Source organism: Phyllostomus hastatus, unplaced genomic scaffold (genome assembly GCF_019186645.2).
Source record: "Phyllostomus hastatus isolate PE091 unplaced genomic scaffold, TTU_PhHast_1.1 phas_contig_432, whole genome shotgun sequence".
Classification (NCBI taxonomy): Eukaryota; Metazoa; Chordata; class Mammalia; order Chiroptera; family Phyllostomidae; genus Phyllostomus; species Phyllostomus hastatus.
In genome coordinates this window covers 278620-304172 of record NW_025333880.1, presented here as the reverse complement: position 1 = coordinate 304172, position 25553 = coordinate 278620, and the positions used below count along the sequence as shown (strand labels likewise).

Sequence of the window (25553 nt, the reverse complement as noted above, 5' to 3'; positions counted from 1 at the left end):
CAATGACCTTATCTCTAAAGAAAAAAGAAAAGAAAAATCAGATTGCCCTACCTGCTGCTTATTCTAAAGATTCATTCTAATGATAGATCCAAGGCTGGATTCCACGGATACTCACTTGAGGTCACTGGTCCCTATACATCCACCATTGTCTGCATGTAAAACTTTGCATATTGGACGGCGGTGGGCTAAGTCCCAACCACAGGTATGTTCTGTTTAACTAAGTATTTTAAATATTGTTGAGGAGACATTAAAAATACATAGACACTTAAAAAGAAAAGGCCTGATTTCTGGCCTCTCTTAAAAAATTGGGAAATCTGGCAACAATGGTCACCCTATATTCCTTCTGTTCTCTCCTCCCACCCCCGCCACCCCCTTTCTGTTCCTGCCTCCCTCCCATTCTCCACTGAAAAACCCTAGTGCACTTCATTCCTTTAGATTTCCGGCCTGGCCTCACTGGGACAAGAGTTTTCTACCCCAGATCACAACACTGGTAGCATGTTTGTTTGGATTTCCTTTATTTACAGTACATTCTAAAAGGTTTTCCTGCTTCTGAGTTTTTGTCTTACTGTCAGTACAGGGGTGGATAAAAGGAGGTTTATAGTTGTCAGTACACAAAACAGTTTATTCTTGTTTCATTATTTATTATTGTATTGTTTTCCATATGAACAACTGTAAGTCTACTTTTGCCCACCCCTATATAATATAAGCATCTTAATAGTAAAAGACTAAAAACATACTTTTTAAAAACATGTATCAGTGGTATAAATGGAGAAGTTACAGAGAGTGAAGGCAGTAGAAAAACTGAATTGAAAAAAATGCAAATTAAGGAAAAAGTTAGGAAATTTCACCAACAGACTCAGAAATCCAAAACTCATTAAAATGAATCTGTAATTTAAGAGAACCTGAATCTTATTAACCTTTTAACCTGGAGGAACTAATTTTATGGTGAACCCTCAAAATAAACTAGTTCAAAAAAGTAGGCGCTCATATAGCTACATGTTACACACTATAGACTGGTTAAATAGTGGGCTGTGACTGCCCAGTGAAATCGCTGGTTGCATATCAGGAATTCCTAAACATGGAACCACCTTGGAAGCTTAAAAAAATTATATATATATATATATATATATATATGTACACACACACACACACACACACACGCACACGCACACAAATACTGGTGTCAGAATCCACTCCAAGGATTTAGGATTTCATTGGTGTGCAGTTTGGCCTGGATGTTGGGATTTTTAAGAGTTCCCCAGGTGCTTCTGAAATGTGACAAAATTCAGAAGCACTGCTGTAGACATTTCTTTGGCTATAATTAAATACTGGGTTGGCCAAAAAGTTCATCTGTTTTTTTCTGTAAAAATGGCTTTAGTAGTGCTTAGTTTTCTTTAACTTCATTTGAAACAATTCTGTTAGATTATATTTCGACAGCTGTCATATCAGTGTGCATTTAAAAAACTTATCAAAATTGGTGAATTTTGGTGTAGCCATTATAATATGGAAGATGGAAGAAAATATGCAACATTTTCTGCATATTTTGCTTTATTATTTCAAGAAAGGTAAAACTGCAACTGAGAAGAAAAAAAAAGATTTGTGCAGTGTGAGGAGAAGGTGCTGTGACAGATTGAATGTATCAAAAGCAGTTTGCAAAGTTTCTTGCTGGACAATGCTCCACAGTCAGGTAGACCAGTTAAAGGTGATAGCGATCAAATGAAAACATTAATTGAGAACTATCAACGTTCTACCACACAGGAGATAGCCAAATGTGTAGAGCAATAAAATGGCACCGGTCTGGTCAAGATAGCATAAAGCATATAAAACAAATTGGAGTTACTCATGTCAATCACGATGGCTGCGAGCCACTTTAGTTCAAGAGGGAAACTAAGTCATGCTAGACACAACTGGCAAGGAGACACACCTAGGATATCTATCTGCACATGTGGTCAGAACAGCCTTGTCTGCAGAGCGGGACCACTAATAAGTAGGCTCCTGGGGAAATTCCACACTTGCCAGCAGGGGTGCCAAGACATTTATCAAGAGATCCAGAGGGGTGGAGTACACTACCCTCAAGGGCATAACTGAGGCAGGCTTCAGACCACTGCTGAGACAGCTGAGCTCCACACACCAGAGTGCTGTTCCACGCCACACTGATCACCCTTGGCATCGCTGCTGGAGGCTTCCACGCCACACTGATCACCCTTGGCATCGCTGCTGGAGGCTCTGTCCTGCTGCCCACCTGGCTCCAGAGACCCTTCCTTGCAAGATGCCTACGGCTCCCTTGTCCACTGTGCTGTCTCCCAGACCCACAGACTGAGACTCTGGGACTCAGGTTTGTTATCCCCCAATTCGCTGGTGTGATGTTGTTATAGATTATTTCTGAGTGATGATTAGTATTGTTATTAGGTTAGCATAGATTTGGATTAAATCTGCATTAATAAAATCTGAGTGAACCTGCATTAATAAAGTCTGAGTGAATGGCATAGTCACCTGTGTCAGCTCCGTTATTTCTCAGTGCTGGTGTCACCTGTAGGTCTGGTGGTGGCACAGGTAGCTCAGCACTCTCGGTTCTTAAGGCCGGGTCAGATGTTTGGAGCAAAGACAAAAGCTGGCTTATCAGAAAGACTGTATCAGGAACACACACTCGGTACACCAATATACTCAAAATATCAATAAATAAAGTTATTAGTGAAAATGAAAAATATGTCCTTCATTTTATGAAAAAAAAAACTAAATGGACTTTTTTGCCAACCCAATATTAGGGTTATTACCTCAAAGCCACTGTTAATTCCTGAGAGTGAAACAAATCCTCTGCATATCCCCAAAGCTGGAGGGAGAAGGTCGGGGAGTAATCTCTCCAGAAGGTGCAGGGAATCCCTAAACTAAGGGTTTGAGATGAGAGCAGTCCAGAGGGCAAGCCTGTTTACCCCAAAGGAAAATGTTATCTTATCCATGTTGTCTGATTCACTGGTGTAGAAGGGAGCTTCACAAGTTCATTCCTGAACTGAGCCTCCATATCCTCGTTTGTAAAATGGAGACAATAATTCCCCTTGAAGGTTGTTCTAGAGATTAAATGAGACGATAATTGGTTAATAAAAAGTAGCTATTTTTAGTCTAATACTCAACAAATACAGTTTTTCCTGAAAGCTACAGCCGACACTGTCTGTGAATATTAAACTCTCTCCTCTTTTACACGACACAGCACTCTGCTTTCAAATGCTTTATTTCACGTTGTTCTAGAATTAGTCAGTGCATGTGGCCCCCTGGATAGACAAGAATTGTTTGAAAGGGAAATTAAGTAGACCATTTATCAACAATGATAAAACTTGCTTGTTTCTCACAGAACTTAATACAATTTGTTGAGAGACTTGAACCTAAAATTGTCAGAAGGAACTGGCCAAAAATTTCAAAATGATATCCAAAAAAATCAATGGGTTAGCAGTTGAAGAGTGGGTTATGAAATAGCATTTTTTAAAGGTAGAATACTCCATACTTTATGCTTTACTTTTTAAATTGTGGCTATAACAAACTTCACAAACTTGGCAGCTTAAAGAATGTAAATAAATTATCTTGTAGTGTTCTGTGTTATGAAAGGTAAGAGAATATGCTTCCCCAAGAGACACCACTTTGGTATATTGATGATTTTGAGATGTCGGCACTTGAAAAACAGCAAATGCAGCAAGAGGATTTCTCTGAACTCCCCTTATCGGCCTAAAGACAGAAACTCTGAAAGGAACCCACCTGTTATAAATCCCCTCCCAGGAATTTCATCAGCCAGGGAAGACTGAGTCTTATCATTGGAAAGGAGATATCCACGTCACGTCCATGTCACACCCACGTCAAGTCCAAACAAACTTTGTCACAATCACACCTCCCATCTATTCTTCTAAAGATCCATTCCTCTCTCATAAATATCATTTACTCTCCCTAAGAGGTGTGTATCCCTCATTCCCCTTCCCTTTTAAGATGGTGTTTAATTCTGAATTCTAAAGCTACTTCTTGAGTTACTCACATTCCATGGTTATCTCCCACGTATCCAGGAGGCACACATGTTAATAAACTTCTGTTTGTTTTGCCCTTGTTAATGTGTCTTTTATTACTGGAGTTGGGGGAGGGACACAGTCAAGAGCTCAGAAGGGTAGAGGAAAACTTATTTTTCCTCCCCTACAGTTAGAAATATGACACGGATCTCACTAGGCGAAGAGGAACGTGCTGGCAGGGTATGTTGCTTTCTGGGTGCTCAAGGGGAGAAGCCCTTACCTTTTCCAGCCTATAGAGTCTGCTTCCCTTGACTCTCAGCTCCCTCCTCCTTCTTCAAAGCTAGAGAGGTGAAGCCGAGTCCCTCTTCATGCTGCCAACTGCCTTCTCCACAGTCACATCTGACTGCTCACCTGCCTCTCTTCCTTTTAAGGACGCTTGTGATTAGGGCCCACCTGGCTACACCAGGGTGCTCTCCCTAGTTTAAGGTCAGCTGACGAGCAACTTATCCCATCTGCTCCCTAATTTCCCTTTGCCATGTGACAGAACATATCCACACAGCAAAAAACTGCAGAAAGTCAAACTAGACTGCAAATTAGTTTGCAATACATAATCATCTTATCTTTAAATTCAGTCAAGACTGTTATTTCAATTCCAGGAATTAGGATGTGAACATCTTTGGGGGCTGTTCTCCTGACTATTCCATTTTAAGCACACCCTGAGAAGCTCCATAGGATTAAGAGTTTGTAAAGAAGTAGGGCCTGACATAAGAGAGATTAAGATAATAGTAACTGATAAGTCGTGCAGCACAAGGTAATCACGCCTCCACTCCTCCATACCAGATCCACGGCAGACCTTGCTCATTAGTACGGCATATTTGTAACCTTGGGGTCCTTCTCCACACAGCTCATTAGACGGCCACTGGTTTAGTCAATCAGACTTGCCTAGTGCACACTGAAATCGACTTTCCACCCTAAATCAGAACAATTGTAGTGGTAAGAAGCTTGCTCTGAGGCCCTTTTTTTGGCATTAGGTGGTGATCTGATGATTTTAAATTGGCAGACAAAAGGAATCTAAAGAACAATATAAATGAACAAACAAAACAGAATCAAACTCATAGATACAGAGAACAGACTGATGGTTGCCAGAGGGGAGGGGAGTCGGGAGAGTGAGTGAAAAGGTGAAGGAATTCAGAAGTGCACATTGGTAGTTACAAAATAGTCATGGGGATGAGAAGAACAAGCATAGGAAGTATAGTCCCTAATATTATAATAGTTGCGTATGACACCATTTGGGCACTGGAAATACCAGGGGGAACATTTTGTGAAGTATATGATTGTCTAATCACTATGTTATACCCCTGAAAGTAATACAAAATAATATTGAATATAAAATGCAATTGAAAAAATTGAAAAAAAAGGAATCCCAGCTGAGCTACATAAAGAACTCATAATATGACAGTAAAATAAGTGAAATGAATTCAGTCTTGACAGAAATCAGTGTCTGTACGATTCCTCATAGAGAATCCGTGCAGCAATTGAGAAAATCTGCATTTCTTTCTGGTCTCACCCACATAACACAAAGCCTTCTCTTGAGATTTATTATCATGCGTCTTTTTTCCTATGAGAATATTTTGCTTAAAGATTTGAATTATGCTTATATGTAGGTCTTTAGCATTTTTTATTATTTTAGAATAAAACACTACAGCCCTTTATAAGTACAATATAAAAGTAATCCATGACCATGGTACAGAAGTTAGAAAAATCAAAGAAGAAAAAAAGAAGAAAAACCACACATAATTCTATTCATCAAAAGTAAATTTTGGTGCTTAGTCTACCAGATGTGTTTACATTCACTCATTTATTCAACATATTCTTGCTATGTCTCTGTGCCAGGAACTACTCCAGGCTTTGAGTGTAGAGCATAAATAAAACAGACAAAAATCAATGCTCCCAGTGAGCTTAGTTATGTACAGAAATATACATACTTTTAAAATCAAAATGATACTATTTTTCACATTGTAACTGCCTTTTTCTATATAGTCTTTTTTTAAAAGATTTTACTTATTTATTTTTAGAAATAAAGGGAGGGAGGGAGAAAGAGAGGGAGAGAAGAAACATCAGTGTGTGGTTGCCTCTCACATGCACCGCACTGGGGACCTGGCCCACAAGTGAACTTGCAACCCTTAGGTTTGCATCCGGCACTCAATCCACTGAACCACACCAGCCAGGACTATATGGTCTTTTTTTTTTTAACTATCCCCCTAACATTGTCAGCCTTTTTTAGTTTTCCTGGTAGTCTTGACTGAACTGAGACCTAAGTCAAGGTGAGTACGGATTACTACCTAATTGGCAGTGCAGTCTGACTTCTAGCTCCATAGTGTAATGCTGTGATCAGAATGCTGTGAATTCCTTAGAGCCCACAAGGCTACTTAGTTAGGGAATTGAAAAGAACATTCTATCTTGTTCCAGTCATCTACAACTTCCTAATGTGTCCCCTTAAAACTTAGAGGCTTAAAAAAAACAACATTTTATTATTAGTAACTCTCACAATTCTGAAGTTTTCCTCAGCTCAGGGGAACAATTCTCAGAGTTTTTTTCCAGTTCAGTCTGACAGCGTTTGGTACTGGAGTCTTCTCAAAGGTTCCTTCACTTACATGGCCCATGGATTCTGGCCATTGGCTGGAATGTCAGCTGAAGTCATAGCTGGAACACCTACCAAGCGCCTCCCTGTGTGGCCTGGACATCCCCACAACATGGTGGTTAAGTTTACTGATGAAGCATCCTCCAAATCAGAAACTATATCCCCTCTTAGACCTAAGCGTGGAAGTCCCATAGGGCCACTTCCACCGCAGTAATAGGCTCATCGGATTCCAGGAGAGGAAACATGCGTCTCTTGATGGAGGACAACCAACGTCACGTGGTAAGGGGCGGGTTGTTTCATGGTGACCATCTCTGGGACGTGCTGTCTGCCCTTGGCCTCCTCACACCTTCAATCTGTAAGGTTAAAATCAGAAACAGCAGACTTTCCAGGGCCACTGTAAAATGAAGAGAAAAATCCTGTTACTATCAGTCATCTCTAAAATAATGACTCAAAGATTCAGTTTAGTAAAAAAGAACTGACAATGAAATAACCAACTATTCTAATTTTCCCTACATTTATCCCAGGGATTCACATTTCAAAGTATTAGTTGATGATAAAAAAAAATTTGATCAGGTTTTTTTCCCTTTACTTTGCAAAACTGTCCCTGAGAAAGTGACACATAGTCCTATGTATAAAGCATTAATTTTGGCATCCAAGACTATTAAAATACAACCTAGGTTGATCAGTGCTTAAATGTAATGCTAAGAAGGCTGTTAAGTAGGTCCCAAACATCTTCGGAATCTCTGTGTACATCACTGGGAAGGGATAAACACATTAAAAAGCCAAATAAGAATTTAGAGGAATTATTTAACAAATACTTGCTGAAGCAAATCAACAGTTTATTCTTTCATTTCAACACAATGAGCACTTATATATCTGATACAAATACTAAGTACTTACGATATAATAGCACTTTAGGCTATACATAAAGTAATATTAAAATGGTTGATACTATATATCACTTCACTAGCACAAATGAAACTGTTATATACTTACTGTATTATATTATATTTACTGTATTATAGTAAATATCATATGAAGAAGGATTCTGTGAAGCAGATATATAAACACTATAGTGAAATTCCCACAACAGGATGCTACCTATCTAATCACAAACACTCTGCCTGTTGTATAGAAAACACATTTTCATACCTCTTTTTTAAAAAGGGTTATATCACAGGTTCACAATTGCTTTCCATAGAAGGGACAGTCAAGCTGATACAGTAGCTGAATACCATACGAGGACACGTAGGACAGAGTTCTTTTGTCCTGACATCAGAAAAGTACCTTCCTTGGTTGTACTAAGTTCTCAAATCCTCACTCGAGCATTTAATATAAAGAAGGAAATATTTCTCTCTTTCAGAGTCCAACCCTGTCTCCTTAGAAAATTCACCACAAAGTGAGTAAATGGCCATTGTTTCTTTCAGACCTGTTTTCTGACCATGAGCTCATTAACACTAAAGTTCTGGTTTCAAATTTTTTAATATTCTTTAGAGTTCAATATATGAGAATGACTACCACAGTTTCTAGCAACATCACGCATTAATTGATAAAGTCAACCTAAGAAATCTGAGATTCTGCTGCATGATGTGCTCACCTTTGTTGACTTAATATGTCCTTCATCTAAGTAATAAAGAAACTGTGGAATGGACAGAGGACTATCACAAACCAGCAAAGAGAAGTCCTGTTTTGTTCTCTGTGTTTGTTTCTGAGGTTTGGTTTTGCCATAGAAAAGGGAAGCTCTCCCTCGTATCGGGAGCCTGCTCAGCAGTACTATGCTGAAACAAAAATGGCCCTGGCAATCACAGGTTTTCTCCCACTGCTAGAGATGATTTAGGAAACATGAATTTTCCAGAAAATTTGATTTTCTTCCTTGAGCCAGTACTTAAACAGGGAGAGGAAATGATGGAAAAGTTTTCTTCTTGTTCTCAAGATAGACTCATCACCTGCAGGGGTCCAGGAGTGGGATTGGATATACTTGTGAGCTTTTTCAGGTCTTTACCTGATATTTTTCTTGCACTTTACAAGTCAGAATTTTAAATAATCTAGAATGATATAGTTCATGGCGCTTGGGATTTTTGCCTTAACTTTTGACATGGTAACTACCATAGTGTTTCAAACTGTTTTTCTCCAGATACTGCAAATGTGTCAACTGTATGATAATTACTTGTAAAGCACTCCTTCTGTTTAAGTTCTGTACACATGATCTTAGGCCTTCTTAGGTCAAAGAAGTGCAAGAGTCTAGTGGTAAAAAGTTATCATCCCATTTAATTATATAAAATCGTGGAGAAGAAAAAATAGTAGTTATAATTGTCTGATTCATTCCCAGTTTCCAAAATCTGTTGTAAGAACTGAGGTTTCATTTCCTAGGCATTGAATATACATATCTAGAAAATCAACTTACATAAATCAAGTTAACTGGCCTTTTCATGATGGGCACTGTAATCCCTCGCCCTGGTTTGATTTCCTGAATTTCTTCCTGTATTTGTTCATTCATTTTGCCAACACTTATGAAGCACCTAAAATATTCTAAGCCTTGTGCATTAGCCTAAAAGCTCAAGTGGCATGAGATGAAAAAAAAAAATCCTGGCCGTCAGAGGGCTTGAAGTCTAGCAGAGAAACCAGTCACAAAACAATGTGCTGACACAGGATGCACTTAATAATCTGTCTAACAAATATTCCAGACACTGAACAAGGTCATGGGCATAGAGCAAAGAGTAAAAAGACACTTCCCTATTCTCATGAAGAACAGAGAGAGATAGGTCTCAATCAAATGTAACACAGATATAAGTTGATTGCTGTATAGTTGAGAGCTCTCTCAGTGTCAAGTGGCCAAACACCCAGCTCACACTGGCCCAAGCAAAAAGGATATTGATTGACTCATGCAGTTAAAAAGCCAATGGCTAATTAAGGCATGGGTTAGTATCAGGCTCAAACAATGTCACCAGGACCTGGTACCTCTCCTTATACTTCAGCCCTGCTCACATGGGTCTTGGTTTCATTTCCATGTTCAAATCCAATGATACAAGAACAGTGTGTCTATTCTTCCAACAAATATGGGCTGACTCCGATTAGTCCAAAAGAGAACACATGCAGATTCCCTAAACTATCCCTGGCCAGGGGAATGTGATACTCTGATTGGCCAGGCAAGTCACATGCTCATTTATAGAGTTGGGGATGGGACCAATTTCAGGGGGAGCCTGTGAACTGACAGTGGGGAAGGGTGTCCCAGAAGAAATTGGGGGTTTCTTACCTTTTGATAAGGAGGGGGAATAGCCATTGGCAGCCAAGCCACCCCGTGTCATCACATCTCTCTGTGCCCTCCTTTTTCATCCAGGAGACAAATGTAGCAACCAAAATTTCACTAAAGCAATTTCTATCCTTAATGATGCCTCTCAAAAAAATTGTCAAAGGGGATTCAGTTCATAGCCTCAGACACACATGTTGATATTCTCTTTTCCCCTGCCCTCTCACTCCCAACTCTCATCTCTCATACTGTCCCAGTCCTCTCCACACACCCCGTGGCCCAGTTCTACACAAATTCCTCCCAACTCTACTCACATCTCTGCTGTCCTTCCTTCATTTATTGTGCCCAAGCCCCTTTGTCTGGGCCCACTTTTCTGTTACGTCTAGTACTTTTCTTCCCCAGTGTAGATCTTCTAGGCTTACCTGTTGCTTAAGTTTTCATTCCACTGATTACCCCAACCTGCATAATAAAGATCAGAAATTCCCTTAAGAGGTGGGAGTGGGAGGAACCAAATGGCTACAAAACATTGGACTATTTTTAACTGAAGAAATGAAAAATACTGCACAAATGCTTATAATATCTTTCCTCCCATCGCTGCTGTCCAAATAATGATACCCCATAATATGTACTTTTAAAATGTGGTAAGATTTGGGATGAGGGTAAGGGAATAATAGTGGACTTTTGAATTCAGATCTAAAGGATGAACTAGAGTGAACTAAATGAATGGGTTTGGCAGGCGACATGTTCTGGGAAGGAGACGTGTCATTGGATGAGCCCCTGAGCCTGGAGGAAGGCAGGAACTCTGAAGAAGCAGGTATCTTCAGAGTGAGGGAAGCATGGCACAGGATGCGGCCAGCAGGTAGGTCCAGGTCACCCTCAGGCACTGGACCACCAAAGAGCAGACACTAATGACCAAACCGGACAGTTTGGCCCAAAAGATTTGCAGAGTTTGAGCCTCAGAAGAAAAGTCCTTCAAATAGCATTCCTAAGCTTCAGCCTTGTAAAAAAGTATCACTTCAAACAGTCCATGCCTGGGTTGTTATGCTACAGCAATCTGATTATGTAAGTGCCTGTGAAAGAAGGAATGAAAAGTGCCTTCAGCACAGTGTCTCTTGGCTGAACCTGTTAGACATCTTTCTGTGATATTCTTAAGTTAGACAAGGAATCACTGCCAAGATCATTTTGCTGTTATAACCACGATCAGTTCAAGTTTCTATCTAATCTTTCACCGTACAACTTTTTGAGAGAAATGTAATGCCGATAGGAGATCGAAGTTGACTCGTTTATTTGCCTAAGGAAACAGGCCAAAAATAACCTTGTTTGTTTGTGCAAGTGTTTACTGATATGGTTGGGCTTAAAGTCCTCATCTTGTGATTTGTTTTCTGTTTCACCCATCTGTTCTTTGTTCCATTTAAAAAATATTTTTCTAGTTTTATTTTTTCAGTTGAGTGTTTTTATGATTTCATTTTCTTTCCTTTGATGGCTTTTGTTTTAGTGGTTGCTTTAGGGTTTACAGTGCATATCCTTTATCTATTACAGCCAACTTGCAAGTGATGATATGCCACTTCACATACAGTATAAAAACCTTACAATAGCACACTTCCTTTTCCCACCTCCAGGCCTTTGTGCTGTTATTGTTTTACTTCTACAGCAGCTCCCTTATCCACAGGGGGTGCGTTCCCAGCCTGCCCAGCGGGTCTAAAACTGCAGATCGTACTGAACCCTACATATATTTTTTCCTTTACACATATATGTGCCTATGCTATAAATTTATCAATTAGGTATAATAAGAGATTAAAAATAATAGCTAAAAGTAAAATAGAGCAATTATAACAATATAATATAATAAAGGTTATGTGAATGTGGCATTATTAAGGAAACTAAGCATTACTGGGGCACAGGCACTGCAATACTGAGACAGTTGGTCTGATAACTGAACTGAACCAGCGAATAAGAGACTAATGGGTGGGAAGCGCCTACAGTGTGGACATGCTGAACAAAGCGATCATTCATGACCTGGGTGGGTCAGAGCAGGACTGCACAGATTTCATCACTCTACTCAGAATGGCCTGCAATTTAAAACGTTATGAATATTTTATTTCTGGAATTTTCCATTTAATATTTTAGGAATGCAGGTAGCTGAAACTATGAAAAGCAAAACTGCAGATAAGAGAGGAGTACTGTGCATACGTGATAAACCCTATAATACAATATATATGTTGCATGTTTTTCTTGTGAAAGTTATTTTTTATCCAGATTTTTATCATAAGGGGAAAAAAGCCTTTGTCTTTACCTGTCTATGCACTATTTCTAGCACTCTTTACTTCTTTAAGTAGCTCCAGATTTCTCTCTAGGATCTGCCTGAAAGACCATTTAAAGTTTCTTTGGTTCACGTCTGCTCTGGTGAATTCTTTCAGCTTTTATATGCCTGAAAGAAACTTTATTTAACTTCCATTTCAAGTTCTTTTTCATTTGTTTTTGAATTCTAGGTTGATAGATTTATTTCTCTTAGTATTTTAAAGATATTGTGCCACTGCCTAATGGTTTACATTGTTTCCCATGAGAAATCTGCTGTCATTTTACCTCCGCTCCCCCCACATCCCCGCACCCTCCATCTGCAGGTACTATGGTAATTTTCCCTCTGACTGCCTTAAGATTTCTCATTGTCACTGGTTCTAAGCAATATGATTATGATATGCCTTGGTGTACTTTTCATGTTTCTTGTTCTTAGAGTTTGCTGAATTTCTTGGTTTTGTAGAATTATGGTTTTCATAAACTTTAGAGAATTTCTGGTCATTACTTCTTGAAACACTTTTCTGCCCATCTCAGAGACTGTAAACACATGTAACAGGTCATTTAAAGTTGTCCCACATCTCACTAATTCTCTACTCATTGTTTTTATCTTTTTTCCTCTAAGTTTAATTTCAGACAGTTTCTGTTGTCATGTCTTTTAAAGTTATTTAAGCTTTTATCTTGTTGAGTCTAACAGATTGCAATTTTCATTTCAGATATTATACCTGTTACTTCCAGAAGTTCAATTTGGGCATTTTAAACATTTTTCATGTCTTTATTTAACATGCCTGAGCATTTCTCTACATTATCATGTGAACTTGTGGAATATATTTATAACTGCTGTAATGTCCTTATTCACCCATTTTATCAATGTCATTTCTGGATCTGTTCTATTGATTGATTTTTTTCCTCCTTATTATGGGTTGTATTTTCCTGCTTCTTTGCATGCCTGGTAATATTGTTGATTAGATACCATTTTTAATTTTCCTCTCAGTCTTCAGAGCTTTGTTCTAGGATTCAGTTATGCTATTTGGAAATAGTCTGATCTTCTCAAGACTTGCTTTTAAGCTTTATTAGGCAGGACCAGAGCAGCTTTTAATTGAAGTACAACTTTGCCCCACTACTGAGGCAATGCCCCCTGATTATTCTACCAGTATTCCGTGAATTAGAAGGTTCTTCCTTTCGGCTGCTGGGAGCACAACCACTCCCAGTCCTGGCTGAGCTGTAGGTGCTGTTTCCTCTGCTGCATTTGGGCAGACCTTTCATTGCTTCAGGTGGTTTCTTCACCCTCATGCTGTGATCAGTACTCAGCTGAAGACTTGAGTGTGATTTCTGTAGTTGTCTGGATCTTTCTTTGTGTGTAGCTTTCTTTTACCTGGTACTGTGCCCTGAAAATTCTAGCCACCTTGCTCTCCTTGGACTCCCAATTCCATCTTCTTACCTCATAGAGATGGCTGGGCCCTGCCCAGGGTCCCTCCCTCTGACTTTAGCCTGAGCTCTAGACAGTAGGCTGGAGTGGCCATAGGGGTCATTTCATTTGTTTTCCATCTTGCTGAGACATTTTTTCCCATCCCTGTGAACCCTTCTGAGCTGAAAGCAAAAATCTTAAACTGGGTTCAAAGGTGGTTCTCAAACTTTAGTGTGTCCCTAAATTAACCGGCAGGCTTGTTAAAACACAGATACCTGGACCCTCCCCTGGAATTTCTAAGTAAGTCAGTTTAAGACCTGAGAATTTGCATTCCTAATAAGTTCTGAGATGAGGCCAAAGCCTCTGACACAGGGACCACACTTTGAGAACCACTGTGTTAAACTTTTTGAGTAGGGATATCTCAGACGATGTTTATCTGCGAATCAGCAATAACTGTGTCAGTGAACCACACTGACAGTTTAAGACAAAACCTGCCAGTCATAGAAACACAATCATAAGTCCTTATATATTGTTGTTTGGATTCACTGGAGACACATACAAGGACTAAAAAGCTATCTATACTCTCTTATCTGATAAATCCAGGAAATAAACTCCATAAAAATCATGTCAACCAAGCTTTCCCAAATTATATTCCTTAGAACATTAGTGCTCTGTGAGTTGTTAATAGGTATTTTGTGAAAGGTTTTTATAATCAAATAGAATTAGGAACTTGTAATATGTTTCATGAATCCTCCAAAAGGAATATAAATATGAAGTGTTTCCCAAACTTATTTGACCACAGAACCATTTTAGTTTTCAAAACACCTATTAGCAACTTAAGGAACTCTAATACTCCTTGAAACACAGTTTGGAAAACACTGGAGCAGACTGTTGGCATTTGTAAGTTTACCATTTTCCATGTTAGCTAATAGGTAGAAGAAATCCCATTTCTGTACTAATTCGTGATTCTGCTAAAGTGAGATGGAACTTGGGGAGGAGTCACCCAGCTGATGAGTGAGCCCAGCTCACCGCCCACAACACCCACCACGATGTGGTTTCCTAATCTGCTGCTCCCCAGGCAGGACTTTCGTGGTAATATACATTTGTTTGAGTTGTAAAAATGGCCCTGGGGAAAAAATGTCAGCTGTTGATTTGGGTAATGGAAACAAATAAAAAGACAAAAAAGGAATTGGAGGTGGAGATGACATTAAAATGGGGTGGGGGCAGTCTTGGCAAGAAAACAGACATTTCGGGATGAATTGTAAAGGTGGTCTCCTAAATTTGGTGGGGACTTGGATATAGGCAGATGAGCTCCCAGAAACCCTAAAAGTGATCCATGAACTGTCTTAGTGAGAGACAAAATTTAGCGAGATGAGACATCACACAGGCCATCGCTGACTGAAACGTCATTCAGGAGAAAGCCCAGCCTGGGCAGCGTGTCCGTGAAGCCACAGGAGGTGAAGGCACTCAGACAGTAAATAAGGTGTGCTTCTAGATTTCTAAAAAGGAGCTTTTCTTTGCATGTTTATAATGTTAACAAGGAAGGTGTGGCCTTTTCTGACCACATTTCAAGGAACTGGAATATGTTTCATTCTAAGGTAAAGACCTCAAAAAATAAAATATCTGAGAAATAAATTTCATGTCTTAGGATGTGCAGAAAGTGGTCGAGGGGAATATATGCTGCTGGTCACAGGGATTCTTTTACAAGAACCTGAACTCAAGTGCTTTCACACTCTGCTCAGGGATTTTCTTCCACCACTTAACCAATTCCACGAGCATCTACCAAGTGCCAGGTGACATGACAGGGACAGGGGTTTTAGCTGTAAGGAAGCCAGTGCCCTGCCTGCAAGGAGCTCCCAGCAGTGGCCTGATTCACCTCCTATCGTCCCAAGGGTGGGGGCTTGAGAACCACTGCGGGCTGACTGGTCTGTGGCCGTGCCCACATCTCCTAACAAAGTGGCAGCTCCACTTGAACAGGCATTTGACCTGTCTTGCTCATCTTTGTATTGTAGAATATATTTTTATTGATTAAGTAAATATTCCTTATAATAAAGTTTGAAAATGACCTAGATATTTAAAAATAGAGGAAAGGCTAGGCAAAGGTTGACACAATGAAATACTAGGCAGCAATAAAAGAAACAATTAACACTAACTGCACAAAGTGGCCACTGAAAAAACCACCCCTATTTCTGTGACTTCATCGAGACTCATTACGAATGAGCAGGTGAAATCCACCACAGCCTTGTGCGACCACAGCACAGTAGCTCTCGGACAAGCACCCTCTAGGAAACAGTGGTGATGAAAGCTGAGCCTGAGGCTGGCTTCCCAGAGCCAAGGGGGGGGACTCCCCTGGTTATTAAGGCAGTGCATGTTGGGGTTGTCTTTATCTTTTCTATAAATTGTACCAAAACATGTACTTAAATTATTTCTTTCATATCATTCTTTCAAATAAAGTAATTTGGTACCCACCCGCGCCCCCCTTCCACACCCTCAAACAGGAATTAAATAATGTCAACAGGAGAACAAATAAGATAAGATTGTACCAAATTATTAGTTATCTCTAGGTCTGTGCTCCAACTATTTATTTCCTGCATTTGGAATGGTTTTCCCTGCCTGTATCTGTTAACTTCTTACCTCGTCAAGGCTCAGGTGAAGCACTACATCCTCCGTGAAGTATCAGGACTTCCACATCCCTCCCCCATCAGAATTAACCTACTTGAAGGTGCTGGTAATTCTCACCTGTATGGCTCCAGGTTTATCTTTAGTGTTTACAGGAGGACTTCCACCTGCCAGGAGCAGCATGGCTTTGGTGGAGAGCCTCCTCCAAGCCTGGAGAAAGCTGCTCTGCCTGTGTGTGGGCAGGCCAGGATGTTGGAAAGTTCCTGCTCCAAGAGGGATGGAAGTTGGTTGTTTCAGTCTGCTCAGGATGCCATAATAAAACATCACAGACTGGGTGGTTTAAACCACAGAAATTTACTTCTCATAGTTTTGGAGGTTAGGAAGTCCAAAACTACTGTGCGGGCTGCGTCTGCCCCGCGGGAGGCTCTCTTCCCAGCTGCAGACAGCGCTCCAGTCTTCCTGCTGTGCTCCCTTACGTGAGGGAGAGAGGACGCTCCTCGGAGGCGTCTCTTCTCAGGAGGGCACTGATCCTATCGTGAGGACACCACCCTGGTGACCTCATCTAAACCTAATTGTCTCCCAAAGGCCCTGTCTCCCAATACCTTCATGTTGGGGGTTAACGCTTCAAGATAGGAATTTGAGGGGGATACAACATGCGATCTGTAACATTAGTATATAAGCACCTCAGCTCCTTTGCTCCTTGAATGGAGTGACTCTGAGGTTGTATCCACGTCACGTCCCTGTTTTCCTTGGGACTGGACTCCCGTTGCCCGCAGCGATGCCCGGCTTGATAGTGTATCTTATCTTCCTACACCTTCCAGAGAAAACTCCCTGTTCTTACACCCTTGTATCTGCTCCTCATCTGGGCTCCTGTGTTCCTGTTTTATAACGCGTCTCACATCATGCTCTTTATTGCAGGGCTGTGGCTCTTTTAAATAAACTGTAAACCATTTGAGAACAGACATCTCTTTAAATGCTATATCTCCCAAAGCCTAACAAAGGACCTTGCATATAGCAGGTGCCTTTAAAAACTAGATTAATTAACTATATTGATCAAATTGAGGTGCTGTAGAAATCTAACACAACCAGTTCACAGCATTCTCTGGGGCACTAAATAAATCAAATTATTTAGGCAATGTTTTTATAAATCACAATTATTGATTTAGAAATCTCTTAAGCTATTTCAAGGTCAGAATAAGGCTTCAAGTTTAAGCAACAGATCAAATATATTTTAACATTTTATGATAAAAAAAAATCAGCACCCACTGAGGGAACGAAAGGAGACAAGTTTTGAATTGAGCCCATATTTCTGTGTTAGCATTCAAAGATGCTGATGGTCTAGCCCTCACCTCCCTTTCCAGACTCACCTTTCATTCTATCTGCCACTGCTGTCTGTACAGTTCTATGATCTGCGTGCAAATGATTTGTTGTTCAAAGTTATCTTTTCTTGTTAACACAACTACATAATATCACAGATCTCATTTCATAAGAAAAATTATCATTGTTTTAAAATGAGCAATGAGAGACAATGAGGAGAAAAGAAACCAATCCCTCCAGGTAATAATGTTTCTTCAGACCCCACTTTTGCTTTCCTGTCATTATTACATATATTGCCTATAAGTTGCTGGTAAAAAATTCTTTCCAATATCTACAATTTGATAACATAATCTGAATTGGAATAATGATTTACATTCCCTTCAAAGTTATTTCCAAGGTCTAATTCTCTCACCTGTACCTTGAAGTTAGATATCTATAAGACACTTATCTCTATGTCATGTAGAATCACAGAAACAGAAACAATAAGCATCATACTTTTAAGAAATTATACAGGCAATGCTCATTCATGGTAGAAACATGGGTCAATACAGAGAAACAAAAAGAATATAATTATACTTCTGATCAAAGCAAACTACTAACATTTTAGTGTATATCCTTTTAGACATTTTTGAATAGTATTTCATACACATACACAAAAGCACCCATGGTGTGAATACTTCCCCCCGCCCCAAGCACACTTTTTACACTCAGCAATGTAACACAGTGTAGCAGACACTGCAAATGGGCTCACTTTACACGCACTTGCTGCTCTGACAAGCTTCCTGTCCTTCACAGCTAGAAGGCTAAACATTCCTAAGACTTCTTTGCAGCCTGGGTTCTACATTTGACTGTGTTTCCACCAAGCTCTAATGGAAGATACTACACATACCCTGAGGCAGATTTGGAAGGTAAATGAGTAACATGAGGTGATAGCCAGTGTCAGGGACGGCAGACCTCCTGGGAGCTGAAGTAGAAGGTCCTCTCTCAGCTCCAGCGTCACACATGTTGTGTGGGCGGGCATGGGCAGCGGAGGAGTCCCTTGTACAACTGCCACACTGGGTTAGACACTGACCCTGGCTCCATAGCATCATTTGCTTCCTTGCTTGCCTCAGAGTAAGTACCTGTGAATACCTTCCCATGTCGAAAAAAATACATGACTATAACAACACATAATTTTAGAGCTACACAGAACCTTACCGATCAGCTAGATTTCAGAAAGTTAAGCTCAAAGAAGTTAAAAAACTCACCCGTTTCTTCAGATGGATGGTGGTGGCGCAAGACCACATGGGTGTCTCCTCATCTGCACTTTGTACAAGGAATCTATCCATTGCTGTGCCCCAGTGAAAGATGGGACAAAATGTCGGTGCCCCCAATGCAACTTTGGTGTTTCTGTGTCGCATAATGTGTTCATCCACCATCCAACAGGCTTTCGCCCAAAGAGGATGGTCAGAGTGATGCTTTTTTAATGTATTTGCTTCTTCAGATCTACCTCCATTGTTATTCCCCTACCGCCCCAGCAAAGGCCCCAGCGCAGGCCTGCTCCCCTGGTTGAACATGCGGGGGGCTTGTTCATGGTGCCAGTTCTTGTGGAAGCCTTCACTCCAGTCAGTTATGGTATGGAAATCCCAGCTGCAAAGGTTTACATTTGGTTTGCCGGACTGAAGGCTTTCCTAGGGAGCTAGTAGGCTTTAGGGCCATCAAGCAAAAGTACTTTTTTTGCTCCTCTAGTATGACCGAAAAGAGCCATAGATGAAAGACCCCACTCAATAATGAAAAAGAGTGTGAGGCCTGGATCCAGACTGGATATGAATCCCCGTTCTTCCACCGACTTAGCTTTGTGGCTGCAGGACAAGCTACTCAATTTCTATGAGTCTCGCTTTACTCATCTGTAAAATGGATAAAGAAATGACCTCTTAAGGCTCTTGTTTGAATCAGGAAAAAAGTGTTCCTATAACGTCTGACATGCAAGGAACATTCCATAGTTATTGCTATTAGATTGCAATATAGGCTGTTGGCTGGAAGAACAGCCGATGGCGTGTACTTTGGCTCGTCTCCATTTATAACTACATAGCTGAATTTGCACAGGAGAGTCAGAGCAGCAGGGTAGCCCAGTGCCCTTTCACAGAAGACTCAGATGGTTTTGCAAGTCCATGCAAACACACATATTTAAGCTCATGTCCAGCCATTAACAGGTAAATGGAGTGTGGTTTGCCGCAGCACTCCAAGTCTCCTATTGGACTGAACATAGGAACAAATAAATCAAAATGTGTGAGTCTTTTCGCACATGACATTATTTAAGAATTAGGAATGGGAATTAGGTATTCCCATAATCTTTCTGGAACAGTGTAAGTCAATAATGTTTACAGTAAAATCTAAGTCAGCTGTCCTTATAAATATATAAATATAGAATTTATAGGAGCTATTATTTTTTCTAAAGTACTAACCTTTTTTCTATAGCTCAACACTTTTCTTATGAGGTGAGAGCTTCAGGAAATGACAGTTTTTATTTTCTTTTACAAGAAAAGGTTCATTTTACAAATGAATTTAATTCCATATATGAGGATTACGCAAAAACCCTGACAGGCATATGCCATAAATAATTAAGTGCTTGTCAATTACAGCATTGTGCATTGTTCCCAAAATCCTGTTAACCTTCCTTAGATCATTTCCTAGAGAAGCATTATATACATAATGTTTTAAGTGGAAATTTTTAGGACATTTTTCTCTGGAGCTTTGTTCAACCCAAATGCTAATTATGAAATCCCCAATTAGACTAATTAGTCTTTCCCTAAACAGGGGAAATGATCAAAATTGGTTGATAAGCCTTTATTGCAAATTCTAATTTTTTTCTTGAAATTTGGTTGATAAATATGCATTTATTTTTCTATAATCTGTAACAAGAAAAAATTCTATGTAGAAGTTAGAATATATACATTTTATTTTCTTGGCAGTGCCTGGTGTTTCTTATCACCAGTGAGATAATAAAAATTTAATAACATATCCTCTAGTGTGCTCTGTTTTTTTAATTTTTAAAAATATGTTTATTGATTTTAGACAAAGAGGAAGGGAGGGAGAGAGAGAGTGAGAGAAACATCAGTGTGAGAGAGAAACATTTATTGGCTACCTCTCATATGTATCCCAAGTGGGGATTGAATTTGCAACCTAGGTATGTGCCCTGACTGGGAATCAAACCCTCAACCTTTGGGTATAAGGATGATAATCCAACCAAATGAGCCACACCAGCCAGTGCTGCCCTGTTTTTCATATTAGTTTTTAGGGGGAAGAAATAAGTTTTCTAGTGGTTGTAGCTTTGAGAATTTATTCCCATTTCTAATCAGAACAGTATCTTAAGACAGAATTAACATTTGTGTCAAACTTCAGAAATATAACCTTTCTTAGAAAACTCCATTCTGTTCATGTACCCACAGTCATGTACTTATTTAACATTGCCCCATAACCATGAGGTCAAGTAGGGTAAGGACTGAAAAATGGCAACTGGTTTGGCAATTCAGAGCTCTCTGATAACCACAGCAAGAGGCTTAACCTCATGCTGCGGTCTCCCATGAGGTTGCAGTCAAAGTGTCATCCAGAACTGCAGTCATCTGAAGGCTTAACCAGACTGTAGAATCTCCTGCTAAGCTCATTCTGGTTTTCACTGGCAGAAGGCTTCAGTGGTGCTGGGGCCAGAGGCCTGTTTCTCACCATGTGGGCCCTCCATGCGCTACTTGAGTGTCCTTCTGACATGGTGGCTGGCTTCCTCAGAGCAAGTGATCCAAGAAAAGAGAGGGAGACACACATACAGAGAAGTGGATGGGAGGAAAGAGGAGGCAATCATAATCCTTTTTATGACTTAGTCTTGGAATCATACCCTTTATTTTCTAGAAGGAAGTCACCAAATTTGGCACATGATCAAGGGGAGGGGAATTACAGTCCACCTGATGAAGGGAGAAGTATCAAAGAATCTATGGACATAGTGTTAAACCACCATAGTCAGTTGGGAGTCCTAAGTGCAAGTAACAGAAAATCCATCTCAAAACAACAATGGGAATTCATTTGCTTCCAATGAAAAGATCAGCAGGTAGACAAACTTCATGAGAAGTTTGTTCAGAGCTCTGGCTTCGCTTCTCTGTCCTCTCTGTGTTGAATTATCCTCAGACTGGCTGCCTACAGCAAGTTACTGTAACAACCCCAGGCCTCATATGTGCACATAGCACCTTCCAAAACAGGTGAGCATAGTTCTGTCTCTGCACACCCAGCAGAGTTCAGTTGCACACTATTGGATGGACTTAGGTCACATGACACCCTCCTTGCCTCCGCCCTATCCAGGCCTTGGTTGGTTCCAGTGCTCCACCCCTGAACCCAGGTTGTGGAGGTACCTCCCTGACTGAACGTGGATCCAAACAAAAACCTGGGAATGGATACCGTAGAGGCAACCATGAATATCTACTACAAATGTTCGGAAAGTTTTCATCAGCTTTGTTTTTTAATATGGGGTAGACTGCATTTTTATAATCTGAAAGGAAGGAAACAGTAGAAACAAAGAAATTAAAGAGTAAGGGAATATAACTAAAAATGCCAAAGGAATGATGAAAAGCACAGAGAGAATGAATATTCTTGGTAAGGAGTTGGAGAACTACCCATTCCCCGGAGATCAGCCACAGCAAGTGCAATCAGAGCAGAGAATATGGATACTGAGAGGCAACATGGAAGGCCGAGGAGATGTTGGCTGGTGGTTGGGGATACGAATGAAGAAGGGAAAAAAGTGAAATAAGTCATTTAAGGGGTTGAGGTAAGACTGTGTTGGAGTCATTTAAGGGTTTAGAGGCTGTGTTGGAGGTTAAAAGTTTTTCATACCAGTAGAACTAGAAAAACTTTGCTGTAAGAAGAAAGCATACACAGAGGTAGAAAAGCTAGAAAGCTATAGTAGAAAAGAAAATGAAAATAAGGCTGTAAAAGAAGACAGCGCTGAGGGGAAACGGTAATCATCAGAGAAAAAAGGTTATGGATAATGCAATTTATAAGGAAGTGGGAGTTTAAAGCAACTTTTTTTAAAGCAACTATGACAAATATCAAGAATAAAATACTCTAATCTACCTTTCACATTTTAAGCACATATAACTTGTTCTTTTCTCTGCAAGAAAATGCATCATAGAGTATTAGGGTTGACTATGAATAATTTTTAATTCCCATCACTGATGCTAAATCTTGGCTAAGAAATAAGGTGGAATAAATAGTTGCTTGTTTGTGTTATAAACTATGTAGATTAGCAAGGTGAGAACTTATTTTTTCTTTATTTAACATATACTGCAAAATTCCTCTCCTCCAAAGACTAGCCGACTTCTAGGAAGGTATCTTTGCCCTAAAATAAAATAAAGCAGCCCTTTGTTTATATTCATACTCAACTAGTTGAGGGTTTTGTTATGAAAAAGTAGTATTAAATAAAAATATTAAAAATATTTAAAACATTTGAACTTGGAGTGCAAGGTCATGAAGAAAGGCAACCTTGGTTCACCTTGCCTTAGGTCAGTGACCTTGACAAAGGACTTTGATTTGAAATTGGTTAATGGGTTCCAGAGAATGAAGGAGCTATTACGAGTATAACATTTCTTGTGCATTTTTTGGGAAAAAGAAACATCCTGCTGGACACATTTAACCTTCAATTTTGCCTTTTAAAAGGTTGAAAGAGTCAAACAGACTAGAACCATGTGGAATTGCTAAGGGTTTATTCTTGTTTATGAGGGCAAATTTCTCCTACTCGCTTTTCCCCAAACACACAAGTTACTTTCTTCTGGAAGGCCAATTGTTTTTGGAAAACACTTAATACCTTCTTACAACTAAAACCTTCACACAAGATTAATAGCAAAACAGTTTCTATTTCTTTCTCAAGGAAAGAAAAGAACATCAATATATCCTTGCTTAACATAACAACTGTCATCTACTGAGTATTTACCCTCTGCCAGGTAAATGTTTCCCATTTTACAGACGGCATGATTTAATCCTCTTAGAGTGTGTAGTATGATCATTTAATGATAAAGACACGTGTGCAAAGAAGTCAAGTATTAGGACAAGCTCACAGAACTAATAGGTTGCAGAGTTGAATGTAGAAATCATGTCTGTTTGATTACAAAACCCACACTTTTTCTTTTGCACCACTCTAAATAAATGGAAAGAATTTTTTAACATTTACAATTTTGTCAACCGTTTAAAGAAATGTTTAAAGGGAAATAAAATGCTTTTTAAAATGTTGATACTTAATTACAAATACAGAGTTATTCAAAATCAAATGTACATTATCTCCAGACTTACTGTAAAATACTAACACAAATACGTGTGTGGACAGAAATACTTTCAGGTTAGAAGAAAGCCCAACTTCAAGTGACAGGACGTGGCTATGCAGTTTAGAGACAAGAAGAGCCTGTCAGAAAGCTACAGGTCAGGTCTTGGAGAACCCAAGGATAGGCGAAAAAGGATAACGGTTTGCTGAGAACCAAGTTGGCAGTGAAGTTCACAGACATAGTTTCATTCAGTAGAAATGCTACATAAACCTATGCACGAAAAAATAAGCAATGCAAACAGCAAAGCTAAAGTAGATTTTGAAGGACAGACTTTTCGTGTGTCTCAAAAATCAAGTCGCTTTTACATAAACTGATATCATGAAAATACAGATTGCCCATATTTAGAAAAGCTCATGGCAGGCAGGAATTCTTCCAGACTGCTGCCACAGTATCAGGAGATGTCAGTCACCACTGTGTTTTTGCACCGTCCTTGGCAGACAGAGAATAAGGCCACTACTATAATGAATTTAGCCTGGACTGGCCCCAGCATATGAAAAAAAAAAAACCAAACCCCAAAATTATGATAAGCCTAGTCTGCATTTTGTCATGCAGATATAGACCAGGGCAGTGGTTCTCAACCAATGCCTTCTGCCCCCTCCCCATCTGGGCATTTGGCACCTCAAAGAGCTTTTGATTGCTACAATGGGGAAGGAGGGGGGCTATTGGCAGCTAGCGGGTGGAGGCATCCTACAAAGCAGGGAATAGGCCCCCACAACAAAGAATTACCCAGCCCAAAGTGTCAATAGCATGGAGACTGACAAGCTCTGGACCAGAGGAGGCTACCACATTTGTGGCCTGACGGATAGTTTTACTCACTTTTTTGAGCCCCCCACTCTCCCAAATATCTCTTCTCTGGGATCGTAGCTTCTGGCACAGAGGTCATCCATCAGTAGGCCTAGAATGTGAACCAGATATGGAGAGCAACATTTTTACTATTCTTTCCATTTAAAACAGACCATCCTGTAGTACAGTTATTAGGTGCCTTTGATTGTCAGTGGCACCCCTGGACTTTTCTGACACCAACAAACCTAAACTTAGGTTCTTTGGAGCACCCCCATTTATGGCAGGGTTTAGGTTACTCCCCCACAGCAGCCTGTGTAGTTGTGCCCTCGTGGTGGGAAACGCAAAAACATTTGGGGAATGAGGCGTTTTGGTAACGTCATTTATTTAGTCTAGAGGAGAAATTCTGCTTTTTAAGAACAGGAAGGTTGCGGATTCCCAGAAGCTGGGAATCGAACCAGAGAATATTTGTCCACCGGGGAAGTTAGTCACGTTGTATTTACTTATAAGGATAAGGCAAGGAAGCGGGTGGTGGAAATTCCCGATTTGACCGATATTTTGTCCCTGGAGCCTCTTTGACCTTGGATCCCCTCCGCCTCCCCCGCCCCTTAAGGAGACTGGACACCCGCGGTATAACGGGTACATCGCAGGACGGCGCGGGCTGGCCTCCAGGCACTGTAAGGAAGTCTCCTCTTCCAACTCCTAATTACTTCTAGAAATGGTCGGGTCCCCGACCTTTAAGGCCGGCGGCACAGTCGGGGTAGGTGGGAAGTTGCCGAGTGGGCGGGAAGCAGCAGGAAGAGGCGGGATTCCTGCCTTTGTCTCTCGGTCCTTAAGCTCTGAGCCCTGCAGCGCAGACGCCCCACCTCCTGCCAGACGCCCCCAGCGGGCTGAGCCGGTGCGGGAATCCGTGGGGCTTACCAGGGCCGGG

At 40.3% G+C, this 25553-nt stretch overlaps 1 long non-coding RNA gene across 1 annotated transcript; it reads right to left on the bottom strand.

Annotated features, from left to right (window-relative positions):
- Positions 1–5579: 5579 nt before the first annotated feature.
- LOC123822849 lies at positions 5580–25495 on the bottom strand. Its single transcript, XR_006786434.1, has 4 exons — positions 25358–25495; positions 24659–24737; positions 18755–19393; positions 5580–7018 (listed from the first exon to the last, which is right to left on the bottom strand). It is a non-coding gene; the product is annotated as an uncharacterized LOC123822849 (long non-coding RNA).
- Between the last annotated feature and the right edge of the window lie 58 nt (positions 25496–25553).